Below are 14,630 nucleotides of genomic sequence, written 5' to 3'. Positions count from 1 at the left end.
TAACGAAATGAAGGCAGAAAAACAGATGTTCTTTGAAGCCAATGTGAACAAAGACACAACATACCATAATCTCTGGACACATTTAAAGCAGTGTGTAGAGAGAAATTTATGGCACTAAAATCCCACAAGAGAAAGCAGAAAAGATCTAAAATTGACACTCTAACATCACAATGAAAAGAAATAGAGACGCAAGAGTAAACAAATTCAAAAGCTAGCAGAAGGCAAAAGATAAGGAAGATCAGAGCAGAATTGAAAGACATAGAAATACAAAAAAACCTTTCAAAAAATCAATGAATCTAGGAACTGTTTCTTTTTTTAAAGATAAACAAAATTGATAGATCCCTAGCAAGACTAATAAGGAAGAAAAGAGAGAAGAATCAAACAGAAGCGATAAAAATGATAAAGGGGATATCACAACCAGTCCCTCAGACATACAAACTACCATCAGAGAAAACCATAAACAACTCTATGTAAATAAACTAGAAAATCTAGACTAAATGGATAAATTCCTGGACACATACACCCTACAAAAACAAAACCAGGAAGGAGTTGAATCTCTGAATAGACCAAAAACAGGCTCTGAAATTGAGTCAATAATTAATAGCCTATCAAACAAAAAATGTCCAGGACCAGATGGATTCACAGCTGAATTCTACTGGAGGTACAAAGAGGAGCTGGTAGCATTCCTTCTGAAATTATTCCAAACAATAAAAAAAAGATGTAATCCTCCCTAGCACATTTTATAAGATCACCATCATCCTGATACTAAGGCCTGGCAGAGACACAACAAAAAAAGATAATTTTAGACCAATAGCCATGATGAACATTGATGTGAAAATCCTGAGTACAATACCAGTAAACTGAATCCAGCAGGACATCAAAAAGCTTATCCACAACTATCATGTCATCTTCATCCCTGAAATGTAAATATGGTTCAACTTATGCAAGTCAATAAATGTAATCTATCACATAAACAGAACCAATGACAAAATCCACATGATTATCTCAACAGATACAAAAAAGGCCTCTGACAAAATTCAGTAGTCCTTCATGCTAAAAAACTCTCAATCAACTAGGTATTCATGGAACGTATCTTAAAATAATGAAAGCTACTTATCATAAACCCACAGTCAATATCATACTGAGTGGGCAAATACTGGAACCATTCCCTTTGAAAACCAGCACAAAACAAGGATGCCCTCTCTCACCACTCCTAGTCAACATAGTGTTGGAAGTTCAGCCCAGGGCAATCAGGTAAGAGAAAGAAATAAAGAGTATTCAATTAGGAAATGAGGAAGTCAAATTGTCCCTGTTTTCTGGTGACATGATTGTATATTGAGAAAACTCCATTGTCTCAGCCCAAAATCTACTTAAGCTGATAAGCAACTTCAGCAAAGTCTCAGGATATGAAATCAGTGTGTAAAAATCACAAGCATTCCTATACACCAATAACAGAGAGGCAAAGCATGAGTGAATTCCCATTCAAAATTGCTTCAAAGAGAATAAAATACCTAGGAATCCAACTTACAAGGGATGTGAGGGACCTCTTCAGGGAGAACTACAAAACACTGCTTAACAAAATAAAAAAGGGCACAAACAAATGGGAGAATGTTCTATGATCATAGATAGGAAGAATCAATATCTTGAAAATGGCCGTAGTGCCCAAAGTAATTTATACATGCAATGCCATTCTGATCAAGCTACCAATGACTTTCTTCAGAGAATTGGAAAAAAACTACTTTAAAGTTTATATGGAACCAAAAAAGAAGCACATTGCCAACACAATGCTAAGCAAAAACAACAAAGCTGGAGGCATCATGCTACCTGACTGGAAACTATACTACAAGGCTATGGTAAACGAAACAGCATGGTACTGGTACCAAAACAGATATATTGACCAATGGAACAGAAGACAGGCCTCAGAAATAACACCATACATCTGCAATGATCTCATTTTTGACACATCTGACAAAAAGAAAAAATGGGGAAAGGATTCCTTATTTAGCAAATGGTGCTGGGAAAAGTGGCTAGCCATTTGTAGAAAGCTGAAACTGGATCCCTTCCTTACACCTGACATAAAAATTAATTCAAAATGGATTAAACACATAAATGTTAAACCTAAAACTATAGAAAGCCTAGAAGAAAACTTAGGCAATACCATTCAGAACACAGGCATGGGCAAGCACTTCATGACTAAAACACCAAAAGCAATTGCAATAAAAGTGAGAATAGACAAATAGGATCTAATGAAACTAGAGAGCTTCTGCACAGTGAAAGAAACTACCATCAGAGTAAACAGGAAATCTACAGAATGGGAGAAAATTTGGCAATCTACCCATCCAACAAAGAACTAATATCCAGAATCAACAAAGAATACAAACAAATTTATATAAAAAAAAAGTCATCAAAAAGTGGGCAAAGGATAAGAACAGACACTTCTCAAAAGAGGACATCTATGCAGCCAAGAGGTGCAGGGAAAACTGTTCATCATCATTGGTCATCAGGGAAATGCAAATGAAAACCAAAATGAGATACCGTCTCATGCCCCTTAGAATGACGATCATTAAAAAGTCAGTTGCTGGAGTAGATGTGGAGAAATTGGAATACTTTTACACTGTTAGTGGGAGTAAATTAGTTCAACTACTGTGGAAGACAGTGTGGTGATTCCTCAAGGATCTAAAACTAGAATTATTATTTGACCCCACAATCCTATTACTGGATATACAGCCAAAGGATTATAAATCATGCTGCTATAAAGAAACATGCACACATTTGTTTATTGTGGCACTATTTACAATAGCAAAGACTTGGAAACAACCCAAATTGTCCATCAATGATAGACTGGATTAAGAAAATGTGGCACATATACACCACTGAATACTAAGCAGCCATTAAAAAAGATGAGTTTATGTCCTTTGCAGGGACATGGATGAGCTAGAAACCATCATTCTCAGCAAACTTTCACAAGGACATAAAACCAAACACCACATGTTCTCACTCATAGGTGGGAATTGAATAATGAGATCAATTGGACACAGGGCAAGGAAAATCACACACCAGGGCCTGTCAGGGAGTGGGGGGGTAGGGATTTGGGGGAGGAATAGCATTAGGAGAAATACCTAATATAAATGATGTGTTGATGGGTGCAGCAAACCAACATGGCACACGAATACCTATGTATCAAACCTGCACACTGTAGACATGTACCCTGGAAATTAAAGTAAATAAAATTTTAAAAATAAATAAATAAATAAAAATGCATCCTATTATGTTCATTTCATGTGTACGACATATACTATGGGATACATATTGCGATTTCAAAGGCTACTATACTGGAGCAAATTAACATATTTCTAATCTCACATAGTTACTGCAATAGTTTTGGTATTTTCTTTTACAAACTTTATGCTGAAATTTGACCCCCAGTGTTGGAGGAGAGGTTGAGTGGGAGATGCTCAGGTCTTGGGGGTGGATAATTTATGAAGAGCTTAGTGTCATTCTTGTGATAAGGAGGGAGATCTTTTTTTATTAGCCTTTGAGAACTCATTAAGAAAAAAAAAGCCTGGCACCGCCCTCCCTTCTGTTGCATATATGTGATTATAAATATTTTTCTTTCTGTGCCTGGTTTATTTCACTTAGCATAGTTACCCCCAAGCTCCCCCATGGTGGGGCAAATGGCAAGATCTCATTCTTGCTTAGGGTAAATAATATTTCTTTGTACTGGACAATAAGATTGTTTCCATATTTAGCTATTGTTAATAATGCTGCAATGAACATGAGAGTGCAAATATCTCTATGAGTTAGGGATTTCCTTTGGTTATATGTCTAAAGGAAGAGTTGTTGAGGCATAAGTAGCTTTATTTTTAATTTTCTGGAAACCTCCATACCGATTTTTATAATTGTTACACATTACCAACAACACTGTACATGAGTTTCATTTTCAATACATCCTAGCCAACCTTTGTGATCTTTTGAGTTTTTAATAATAGCTATTATGATGTGAGTTATGTAATGTCTCAACGTACCTTTGATTTAATTTTTTTCTGATGATTAATATGTTGAATAGTTTTTCAACACCTGTTGCCCATTTTTATATGTTCCTTGGAGAAATGTCAATTCAGAGTTTTGGCTCAGCTTTTAATATATTTATTTGTTTTGCTACTGTTGAGTTGTACAATGTTGGGGAAAAGAGTCTCATAACACCCCGCAGGTACCTTGAGTCTGGGGGAGACAAAGAACTTAGAAAGAGAGAGAATAAGCATTTAAAAGGCAGGTCCAGGGGGCCGGAGCATCGGAGGCTTGCTCACGGCCCAAAGTTCTCAGGCTCCACCTAATTTAGTGGTTTACAAGCTCTTTGTTCTTAGGGTAGATGGGAGGGGGAGGAAGGAATGAGGAAAAGGATTAATCAGTGAAGGAGAACTCGTCAGTCATTGAGTAAGATGTATAGCACTGGCGGTTTCTGTGAATTCCCTTGAGCAAAGGCGTGTGGCTAAACTACTTAAGATCTTTAACTTATCAGGACTGAAATGGGTGGCAACAGCTTTCAGGAAGAGCCAAGACGTTTGATTATACTCCACTGCTTCAAGAGGGTGTTATCTCCCTGAGCAACCAGTGGAATGCGCTGTGCGGTTGTGCTCTCAGGGAAAAAGACATGAAGGCAGTAAGGAGATTTTCTCCTCACAAGCCACCCATGGCTCCCCATGGGTGTCTCACACAGGGGAGATCAAATCAACTGGCACCCCAGAAACTTTCTTTCCCACATACAATTTCTTCATAAACCTTAGATCTTAACCCATCATCAGATATATAGCTTGAAAATAGTTTCCCCAATATTTAGGTTATTGTATATGGTCGATTGATTCCTTTTCCATTTGATGTAGTCTTGCTTATTTGTTTTTGTTTATGTGGACTGAGTTTTTATATGGTATTCAAAATAATTATTATCAAGGCCATCGTTCATGAGCTTTTTTCTGTGTTCTCTTCTAGGTGTTTTAGAGGTTGCAGTCTTACATTTAGGATTTTTCAACTCATCTTCATTTGACTTTTGTGTATGATGTAAAATGTGGATCCAATTTTTTTCTTTTGCATGTGGAAATCTAGTTTTCCCAGCACTACTCATAGAAAACATGATCCCTCTTCTCATTTTATCATTTTCCTGCAGATTTCAAAAACTAACTGACTACATATGCTTGGAAGTTCTGTTCTGTTCATTTGGTCATGTTTCTGTGTTCATGCCAATTTCAAATAAGGTCATGTGATTCTTCCTACTTCTTTTTTGTTTCTCAAGAATTGTTTTCACAATTTATGGCTCTCTATATAGCTCTACAAGTTTTATAATTTGTTTTCTATTTCTGTGAAGAATGCCATTGAAATTTTGTTGGATCACATTGAATCTGTGTATTGCTTTTGATGCTATAAATATTTTAACAATATTAACTCTCCCAATCCAGAAGCATAGACAATCTTTCCATTTATTTTTGTCTTCTTAAATTGCTTTTATCAATGTCTCATAGTTTTCAATGGAGAGATCTTTTACTTTCTGGTTACCTTTTTTTAAAGTATTTAATTGCTTTCATATGCTTATAAGTCAGATGAGTTTCTTGAATTCTTTTTCAGTTAGGTAATTATTTATACAATGACGTTACCAAATTTGTTCATTGGTTGTAACAGTTTCTTAAATAGAATATTTGAGCTGCTTTTACATATCGGAGTTTGTCATCTGCAAAGAGAGATAACTTTACGTATTGCTTTAAAATTTGGCTGTCTTTTATTTTTTTTCTCATCAGATGTTTATGTTCCATATTTGGTTTGTTTCTGTTTTAATTATTATTTTATTCAGTGTGCTAATTTTGAATTTAGTCGTTTTTCCTTCTAGTTTCTTAGATACAATGAGATGTTGCTTGTTTGGTATCTTTTTTTTTAAATGTATGCATTTATTGCTATAATATTCCATGATAATGCTGCTTCACTGCACACCATAGGTTTAAGTATGTTGTTTCAACTATTATTTGTCTCAAGATATTTAAGAATATATATTTTTTTATCTTTTGTTTCATCAATTCATTATTTAGGAGCAATGTTTTTAAAATGTCATGTAGGCTGGGGGGTGGTGGCTCATGCCTGTAATCTCAGCGCTTTGGGAGGCCAAGGCAGGCAGATCATGAGGTCAGGAGATTGAGACCATCTTGACTAACATAGAGAAACCCCGTCTCTAGTAAAACTATGAAAAGTTAGCTGGGGGTGGTGGTGGGCGCCTATAGTGCCAGCTACTCGGGAGGCTGGGGCAGGAGTATGGCGTGAACCTGGGAGGTGGAACTTGTGGTGAGCCAAGATTGTGCCACTGCATTGCATCCTGCGCAACAGAGGGAGACTCTGTCTCAAAAAAAAAATAAAAATTCATTATTTGTGATTTTTTTTTTAAGATTTCTCCCTTACTGATTTTTGGTTTGCTACTATGACTGTCTGAAAAAATATTAAGTATGTTTTTAGCCATCTTGCTTTGTTAAGACTTGATTTATGGCCTAGCATATGGTCTATCTTAGAGAATCCTCCAGGTGTGTTACAGCAAAATATATATTCAGCTGCTACACGATGAAAAGTTCTGTATATGTCTGTTGGGTTCATTTAGTTAAAAGTACAATTCAAGTCTGGCATTTTCTTATTAATTTTCTGTTAAGTTTATCTATTCCTTGTTTCAATTGAGGTGCTGAAATTTCCTACATTATTTTATTGCTATTTTTTCTTCATTTCTATTTATATTTGCTTTAAATATTTAGGTGCTCCAATGTTGAGTGCAGATGTATACATATAATTGTTAAAACCTTTTGATGAATTCATTGCTTTATTATTAAACGATGACCTTCTTGGTCTTATGACAGGTTTTGAATTGAAATCTCTTTTATAGATAGGAGTATAGCCACTCCTAACATTTTATTACCATTTGCATAGCAGTATCTTCTTCTATTCCTTCAGCCTATGTTTGTCCTTAAAGATTAAGTGGGTCTCATAGGTAATGTGTAGTTGAATCCCATTTTTAAAATGTATTTGGTCACTCCACATCTTTTAATTGCATAATTTAATTCATTTACATTCAAGATAATTATTGATAAGTGAGTTCTTACTACTGTTATCTTGTTAGTTGTTTCTGATTGAGTCATACATCATTTTTTCCTTTCTTCCTCTCATGTCTGCTTTTAAATGTTTAGCATTTAATTATTTTCAGTAGTGATAAGATTTGACTGCTTTGTTTTTATCATTAGTGTTGCCGCTATAGCTTTTGATGTCATCAAAGGCTCAGAGAAAACATCTTAGTTAATAATCAACTAGCTTAAGCTGAAAACTTTTGTCACATAAAAACTCTAGACATTTACCCTCTGTTCCAGTTACATTTTTGACATCACAATTTATATCTTTTATTATTGTGTCTTCCTTAAAAGCCTATTGTTGACAAGTCTTTTGCCGAATGATTTCAAGCCCCTCCATTTTTTTGTTTATTTTCCCTTAGTGCTTTTAGAATTTTCTTTATTTCTCAAACTTTGAGAGCTTGATTCTTTTTTTTTGGCAACACTTTTATTTTTCCTTATACAGTGATGTGTTGCTGAGGCCTAATGTTCTCACATAACAGTAGAAAACCAAAATTTGTTGTCATCTCTTTAAAGAATTGAGAATTTCATACAAAAAACCTTATGTAAATTAAAAGGATAAATACATTTACAGGTGTAAATGCAAACTGCTTCCAACTCAAGGCAAGTGACAGCCCACAGTGTTCTGGCAGAAAACATCAGCTAAGAAAGGAAACTGGGTCCTATGGCTTGCACTTTCCAACCCTGACAGAGAGTCAGGACAGAAGTAACTGGTTCAGAAGCCCTTGCCATCCTCTAGAGACATCCCAGAACACTAAGTCCTGACACATTACTACCCTGCACAGATCAGAGGCTACTGGCCATGCAGACTCACCAAGCCACAGACTAGTCTTCCACAAGCACGTTCTTACCTCAGCAGTCATGAAGTGACCAAGCCACATGCACTAAAGTTTGAACTCAAAGATACGTACACAGTATTAAACAAATACCAAGGGGAACAGTTAACTTGAATACAAGGTCAAAACCAGCAACAAGTTCTACAATCCAGTGCTGATATCAGATAAAATCTTCAAGGACAATTTCTTTTCAAACGCTTATTCCAGTTTCATGAGGCTGGCATGAGGTGTATGCATTTGCCAAGGGCAAATTTATACTTCTGTATTAACCCATGCAGCAAATGCTACACATCTGCTCAGTCCATTTAGAAGCATTTGTGGTGGATGATGGAGGGGCCCAACTCATCATACTCCTGCTTGCTAATCCACATCTGCTGGAAGGTGGAGACTGAGGCCAGGATGGAGCCACCGATCGAAACTGAGTACTTGCACTGTAGGGGTGCAATGATCTTAATCTTCATGATGCTGGGCACCAGGGCAGTGATCTCCTTCTGCATACTGTCAGCAATGCCTGGGTACACCGTGTTGCTGCCAGATAGTACCATGTTGGCATACAGGTCTTTGCGGATGTCCACGTCATACTTCATAATGGAGTTGAAGGTGGTCTCTCAGATGTTGCAAGATTCCATGCCCAGAAAGGAAGGCTGGAACAGCACCTCCGGACACTGGAACCACTCGTTGTCAATGGTGATGACCTGGCCATCGAGCAGTTCATAGCTTTTCTCCAGAGAAGATGAGGATGTGGCAGTGGCCATCTCCTGCTTGAAGTTCAGGGAGATCTAGCATAGCTTCTCCTTGATGTCATGCATGATTTCCCACTTGGGTGTGGTGGTGAAGCTGTAGCCTAGCTTGTTGATGATCTTCATGAGGTTCTCAGTCAAGTCCCAGCCAACCAGGTCCAGATGCAGGATGACATGGGGAAGGGATTAGATCGCCTAGAAGGGCACCATGTTGGTGACCTTCTGTCTAGAGTCCATGAAAATGCCAGTGGTGCACCCAAAGGCATAGAGGGACAGCAAATCTCGGATGGCCACATACATGGCTGGGGTGTTGAAGGTCTCAAACATAATCTGAGTCATCTTTTCTCTGTTGGCCTTGGGGTTCAGGGGTTCCTTGGTTAGCAGTGCTGGCTGCTCCTCTGGGGCCCCATGCAGCTCATTGTAGAAGTGGTGCCAGATCTTCTCCATGTTGTCCCAGTTGGTGACGATGTCATGCTTGATGGAGTACTTCAGGGTCAGGATGCTGCGCTTGCTCTGGGCTTCATTGCCCACTTAGGAGTCCTTCTGGCCCATGTCCACCATCACGCCCTGGTGTTGGGGGCACCCCATGATGGAGGGAAACATGGCTCGAGGAGTGCCATCCCTAGCAAAGCCAGTTTTGCACATGCCAGAGCCATTGTCAATGACCAGCATGGCGATCACTTCTTCTATTGCGATGGGCGGAGGAGTGGGATATTGGAGCCGCAGAACAAGGTGAGCGAGCTAGCAGTGGTGACTGGGAGCGAGAGTTTGATTCTTGTTTGTTGTGGGATAGTTTTATGCAGTATTAACCTTTTTTGTAGTCTCCGATCTTTCTGAACCTATGTATTCATATTTGAATCAAATTTTTGAAAGTTGTTATTATTCATTTGAATATGCTGTATATAACTTCCTTTTCCTGAACTCTTTCATGAATATTGCTAAATCTTAGATTTGCTTATTTAAGGTAATTCTGTATATCTGGTAAATGTTCTTCATTCTTTTTGATTGCTTTTCTGTTTTGTTCTTTGCGAATTTCTTAATAACCTATGTTAATTTACTTTTATTTTCTTTTTACTTTTGCTTTTTTTTTTATTTATTTTAGACAAAGCCTCTCTGTGTTGCCCAGGCTGGAGTTCAATGACACCACATTGAATCCCTGAAACATCAGGGTTTCACCATGATGTCCAGACTGGTCTTGAACTGCTAACCTCAAGTGATCAACACATTTCAGCCTCCCAAAGTGCTGTGATTACAGGCCTGAGCCTGCACACCTGTCCCTAATAACTCATTTTACAGCTCACTGATTCTTTATTCTGTTTGACCTATTCTGCTGTTGAAAGCCTGAATTTTCCACTTCAATCAGTATATTTCTCAGTTCCGGGACTCTTTTTATTTTTAAATAATTTCAGTCCATTTTTAAAAATTTCTTTCAGAAGTGTATCAGTTCCTTTTCTGTGTTGTTTTAGAGATCTGAGTTTCCTGAAAACTTATATCTTGATTTCTTCATCCAATAAACACTGATAGCCATCTCATTAATTAGCATTGGTCAATGGTTTATGTTTTGTCCATTTAGGGAAGTTATAATTTCCTGTTTGGTATTATTTCTTGTAGTTGTACATCTATATCTCTTTATTGAAGGAGTAGTTATTTAGTTTACTGTTTTCTCTGTCTTATTTTGCATTTTGAGTTTTCTTTAAGACATAAGTATTGTGGGGCATTGTTTGCTTGATTTTGGCTAGGTCAGTGCCTCTGTTTTGGCAGTAGATGTTGCCTTAAGCCCAGGTTTATCACAGCTCTAACAAACTTTGAAACACTGCCAGTCTCCTATCTGAGAGATTTTGAAAGGGATATCCTAAGAGTGTGGGAAGGCTCTCTATCGGTTTCTGATCAAGGAAATTATGCACTCTACCTCCTACCTTATGTTAACGCTGTCATGGCACTCAGGGTTGACATCTCCTGTGACTGAGATATGCAGGCTGGTGATGGTACTCCTGCCTTTCTACTTCATGCCTGGTTGTCCTCAGGTTTTTTTCTCTCTTTTCAGCACTCACAGGGCTTCCTTGGGTGAAGACAAGAATAAGTCTCCTGCCAGGGAATCCACAGTGATGGGGAATCTGTCCATCCACTTCAAATTTTTTTTTATTCTGTGTAGTAACCAAGAGTCGGAGGAGTTTTTTTTCTTTTCTTTTTTTAATGTGAATATAGATGAGTATTTTTATTTTATTTTATTTTATTTTATTTTATTACCCTTTAAGTTTAAGGTTCATGTGCACAATGTGCAGGTCAGTTAGGTATGTATACATGTGCCATGCTTGTGTGCTGCACCCATTAACTCATCATTTAGCATTAGGTATAACTCCTAATGCTATCCCTCTCCACTCCCTCCACCCCACAACAGTCCCCAGAGTGTGATGTTCCCCTTCCTGAGTCTATGTGTTCTCATTGTTCAATTCCCACCTCTGAGTGAGAACATGTGGTGTTTGGTTTTTTGTCCTTGCAACAGTTTGCTGAGAATAATGATTTCCAATTTCATCCATGTCCCTACAAAGGAGATGAACTCATCATTTTTTATGGCTGCATAGTATTCCATGGTGTATATGTGCCACATTTTCTTAATCCAGTCTATCATTGTTGGACATTTGGGTTGGTTCCAATTCTTTGCTATTGTGAAAAGTGCTGCAATAAACATACGTGTGTGCATGTGTCTTTATAGCAGCATGATTTATATTCCTTTGGGTGTATACCCAGTAATGGGATGGCTGCCCAATAACAGTGTAAAAGTGTTCCTATTTCTCCACATCCTCTCCAGCACCTGTTGTTTCCTGACATTTTAATGATCACCATTCTAACTGGTGTGAGATGGTATCTCATTGTGGTTTTGATTTGCATTTCTTTGATGGCCAATGATGATGAGCATTTTTTCATGTGTTTTTTGGCTGCATAAATGTCTTCTTTTGAGAAGTGTCTGTTCATGTCCTTCACCCACTTTTTGATGGGGTTGTTTGTTTTTTTCTTGTACATTTGTCTGAGTTCTTTTTAGATTCTGGATATTAGCCCTTTGTCAGATGAGTAGGTTGCAAAAATTTTCTCCCACTTTGTAGGTTGCCTGTTCGCTCTGATGGTAGTTTCTTTTGCTGTGCAGAAGCTCTTTAGTTTAATTAGATCCCATTTGTCAATTTTGGCTTTTGTTGCCATTGCTTTTGGTGTTTTAGACATGAAGACCTTGCCCATGCCTATGTCCTGAATGGTAATGCCTGGGTTTTCTTCTAGAATTTTTATGGTTTTAGGTCTAACATTTAAGTCTTCAGTCCTTCTTGAATTAATTTTTGTATAAGGTGTAAGAAAGGGATCCAGTTTCAGCTTTCTACACATGGCTAGCCAGTTTTCCAGCACCATTTATTAAATACAGAATCTTTTCCCTATTGCTTGTTTTTCTCAGGTTTGTCAAAAATCAGATACTTGTAGATATGCAGCATTATTTATGAGGGCTCTGTTCTGTTCCATTGATCTATATCTCTGTTTTGGTACCAGTACCATGCTGTTTTGGTTACTGTAGCCTTGTAGTATAGTTTGAAGTCAGGTAGCATGATGCCTCCAGCTTTATTCTTTTGGCTTAGGATTGACTTGGTGATTCGGGCTCTTTTTTGATTCCATATGAACTTTAAAGTAGCTTTTTCCAATTCTGTGAAGAAAGTCATTGGTAGTTTGATGGGGATGGCATCGAATCGATAAATTATCTTTGGCAGTATGGCCATTTTCATGATATTGACTCTTCCTACCCATGGGTATGAAATATTCTTCCATTTGTTTGTATCCTCTTTTATTTTACTGAGCAGTGGTTTGTAGTTCTCCTTGAAGAGGTCCTTCACGTCCCTTGTAAGTTGGATTCCTAGGTATTTTATTCTCTTTGAAGCAATTGTGAAAGGGAGTTCACTGATGATTTGGCTCTCTCTTTGTCTGTTATTGGTGTATAAGAATGTTTGTGATTTTTTTACATTGATTTTGTATCCTGACACTTTGCTGAAATTGCTTATCAGCTTGAGGAGATTTTGGGCTGAGACAATGGGGTTTTGTAGATATACAATCATGTCATCTGCAAACAGGGACAATTCGACTTCCTTTTTTCCTAATTGAATACCCTTTATTTCCTTCTCCTGACTAATTGACCTGGCCAGAACTTCCAACACTATGTTGAATAGGAGTGGTGAGAGAGGGCTTCCCTGTCTTGTGCTTCAAAGGGATTGCTTTCCAAGTTTGCCCATTCAGTATGATATTGGCTGTGGGTTTGTCATAGATAGCTCTTATTATTTTCAGATAATTCCCAGCAATACGTAATTTATTGAGAATTTTTAGCTTGAAGTGTTGTTGAATTTTGTCGAAGGCCTTTTCTGCGTCTATTGAGATAATCATGTGGTTTTTGTCTTTTATTCTGTTTATATGCTGGATTACATTTATTGATTTGCATATATTGAACAAGCCTTGCATCCCGGGGATGAAGCCCACTTGATCATGTTGGATAAGCTTTTTGATGTGCTGCTGGATTTAGTTTGCTAGTATTTTATTGAGGATTTTTGTATCAATATTCATCAAGGTTATTGGTCTAAAATTCTCTTTTTTGGTTGTGTCTCTGCCCAGCTTTGGTATCAGGATGATAACAGCACATATTGGTGAACCACAAATGCTGCTGTCTGATTGTTCCTCTGGAAGTTTTGTCTCAGAGGAGTACCTGGCCGTGTGAGGTGTCAGTCTGCCCCTACTGGGGGTGCCTCCCAGTTAGACTGCTTGGGGGTTAGAGGTCAGTGACTCACTTGAGGAGGCAGTCTGCCCATTCTCAGATCTCCAGCTGCATGCTGAGAGAACCACTGCTCTCTTCAAAGCTGTCAGACACGGACATTTAAGTTTGCAGAGGTTACTGCTTTTTTTTTGTTTGTCTGCACCCTGCCCCCAGAGGTGGAGCCTACAGAGGCTGGCAGGTATCCTTGAGCTGTGGTGAGCTCCACCCTGTTCGAGCTTCCTGACTGCTTTCTTTACCTTAGCAATCCTGGGCAATGGCGGGCGCCCCTTCCCTATCTTTGCTGCCAGCTTGCAGTTTGATCTCAGACTGTTGTGCTAGCAATCAGTGAGACTCCATGGGCATAGGACCCTCTGAGCCAGGTGCGGGATATAATCTCCTGGTGCACTATTTTTTAAGCCCATCGGAAAAGCGCAATATTAGGGTGAGAGTGAACCAATCTTCCAGGTGCCATCTGTCACCCCTTTGTTTGACTAGGAAAGGGAACTCCCTGACCCCTTGCACTTCCTGAGTAAGGCAATGCCTCACCTTGCTTTGGCTCGTGCACAGTGGGCTGCACCCACTGTCCTGTCCCCACTGTCTGGCACTCCCTAGTGAAATGAACCCTGTACCTCAGATGGAAATGGAGAAATCACCCTTCTTCTTTGTCACTCATGCTGGGAGCTGTAGACCAGAATCTTTCCTATTCAGCCATCTTGGCTACCCACGTTTTTTCTTTTTTTCCACACTTGGTTGTCAGCAGAACAGGGGACAACTGTCATGAATATAAAAGGCCAATTTTTTTACACTTTGGCTGGTTTCTTCACTTATTTGTCACCGTAGGAGCAGCCTCATTCTCAATTTTGAGCTCTGCATTATTGATGGTGATAATCTCAGCACTGTATACTCGGATTTTCTGTGGGTGTTCTTTGGGGGTTAGGGTTGGAGGCAATTGATGGTAACTTCCTTTACTATGCCATATTTTTTATAAATGTATTCTACTCTAGTTTAAACTTTTTCTGCTTCTTTTTGTGTACATTTATGTTATAAATTTTACATTTCTTCTTTTTTATCTATATGTTTACATATATGTATTTCTCAAAATTGATTTAGTGCATTTCAAAAGCTTTAGTATGTTTTA

General features: G+C 38.3%; 1 pseudogene; it reads right to left on the bottom strand.

Annotated features, from left to right (window-relative positions):
- Nucleotides 1-8,042: 8,042 nt before the first annotated feature.
- On the bottom strand, nucleotides 8,043-9,408 carry LOC129053462 (actin, cytoplasmic 2-like; annotated as a pseudogene).
- Nucleotides 9,409-14,630: the final 5,222 nt, after the last annotated feature.

The sequence above is a fragment of the Pongo abelii genome, chromosome Y, assembly GCF_028885655.2.
Source record: "Pongo abelii isolate AG06213 chromosome Y, NHGRI_mPonAbe1-v2.0_pri, whole genome shotgun sequence".
In the NCBI taxonomy this organism is placed as follows: domain Eukaryota; kingdom Metazoa; phylum Chordata; class Mammalia; order Primates; family Hominidae; genus Pongo; species Pongo abelii.
Note: the sequence above shows the minus strand (reverse complement) of the source record. Positions and strands in the feature narration are given on the sequence as shown.